The sequence below is a fragment of the Ailuropoda melanoleuca genome, chromosome X (assembly GCF_002007445.2).
Source record: "Ailuropoda melanoleuca isolate Jingjing chromosome X, ASM200744v2, whole genome shotgun sequence".
Taxonomy (NCBI): domain Eukaryota; kingdom Metazoa; phylum Chordata; class Mammalia; order Carnivora; family Ursidae; genus Ailuropoda; species Ailuropoda melanoleuca.
In genome coordinates this window covers 103,755,421-103,757,594 of record NC_048238.1, presented here as the reverse complement: position 1 = coordinate 103,757,594, position 2,174 = coordinate 103,755,421, and positions in this window count along the sequence as shown.

The window sequence follows — 2,174 nt, the reverse complement described above, 5'->3', positions numbered from 1 at the left end:
CAGGAATCCATCAAAATCCTAGAGGAGAACATAGGCAGTAACCTCTTTGACATTGGCCACAGCAACTTCTTTCATGACACATCTCCAAAGGCAAGGAAACTAAAGCAAAAATGAACTTTTGGGACTTCATCAAGACAAAAAGTTTCTGCACAGGAAAGGAAACAGTCAACAAAACTTAGAGGCAACCCATGGAATGGGAGAAGATATTTGCAAATGACATTATAGATAAAGGGCTGGTATCCAAGATCTATAAAGAACTTCTNAGCAACCCATGGAACGGGAGAAGATATTTGCAAATGACATTATAGATAAAGGGCTGGTATCCAAGATCTATAAAGAATTTCTCAAACTCAACACCCAAAAAACAAATAATCCAGTCAATAAATGGGCAGAAGACATGAACAGATACTTCTCCAAAGAAGACATAGAAATGGCCAACAGACACATGAAAAAATGTTCAACATCATTAGCTATCAGGGAAATACAAATCAAAACCACAATGAGATACCATGTCACACCAGTCAGAATGGCTAAAATTAACAAGTCAGGAAACAACAAGTGTTGGCGAGGATGTGGAGAAGGGGAACCCTTTTACACTGTTGGTGGGAATGTAAGCTGGTACAGCCACTCTGGAGAACAGTATGGAGGTTCCTCAAGAAGTTAAAAATAGAGCTACCCTACAACCCAGCAATTGTACTACTGGGTATTTACCCAAAGATACAGATGTAGTAAAAAGAAGGGGCACATGCACCTCAATGTTCATAGCAGCAATGTCCACAATCGCCAAACTGTGGAAGGAGCTGAGATGCCCTTCAGCAGATGAATGGATAAAAAAGATGTGGTCTGTATATATAATGGAATATTTTTCAGCCATCAGAAAGGATGAATACCTACCATTTGCATCGACGTGGATGGTACTGGAAGGGATTATGCTATGTGAAATAAGTGAATCAGAGAAAGACAATTATCATATGGTTTCACTCATATGTGGAACGTAAGGAATAGCATGGAGGACATTAGGAGAAGGAAGGGAAAATTGAAGGAGAGTAAATCAGAGGGGGAGATGAACCATGAAAGACTATGGGCTCTGGGAAACAAACTGAGGGTTTCACAGGGGAGGGGGTTGGGGGTTGGTTTAGCCCAGTGATGGGTATCAAGGAGGGCAGGTACTGCAATGAACACTGGGTGTTATTCACAAATAATGAATCATGGAACACTACATCAAAAACCAACGAAGTACTGTATGGTGACTAACATAACAATAAAAAGAAAAAGAAAAGAATAGGGCCACTCTTAGTAGCATTTAGTCTGAAACCTGAAATATGAGAATGAACTAGTAATGTGGAGAAATAAAGTTAGATAATTCCAAGCAGATGAAATAGCAAGTATAAAAACCTGAGGAATTGGAAATAGCTTGATATGATAAAGGGACAGACAAAATCTTTCATAGGTAACTTGTTTTCTATCTGTTCAACTTTTTCTCTTGGTATCCTAAAACTTTACTCAAATATCATTTGATTAAATAGGTATTCTTTTCTGATGTTTATTCATTGTTTTGGGTTTTAAGACACTTATCCCCCAATAGTCTTTTCAATCCAACTATTTTTATTATTTTCATCATTTCCTCCCTTCCATAATCTCAATTCTCTATTTTGAGTATCTTATTTTTTTTATAAAAAGGGAAGTCACTTTTATTCTTACCATTCAGAGGTGACCATTGTTAAAATGTTGATTTTATTCCTGCAGTTGCTTAGAAATATATTATGAATATTTTGAGTATTTTTCTTTCAAGTATCTTGGAACTTCTGCATCTGTTTTCTGTGCCCCTTAATTATTCCCATATTTTTCATCACTTTTCTTTTGCACTGGCTTCAGAAGTGATATTAACCTTGATAGCTTATCATAAATTATGTCTTCAGTGGTATCACCTACTATTTATTTCATTTACAGAGTTATTTTTTTTATTTTTGACAATGGCATTTTAAATTTTTAATGAATTGTTACTTCTTTAGTATAGTGAAAAACACTTGACATGAGATCTACCACCTTAACTAATTTTAAGTGTACAATACAGCACTGTCTGTAGTCACAGCATCATATAGCAGAACTCTAAAATGTATTCACCTTATATAACTGAAACTTTATACTCCTTGAATAGCAACTCCCCATTTCCC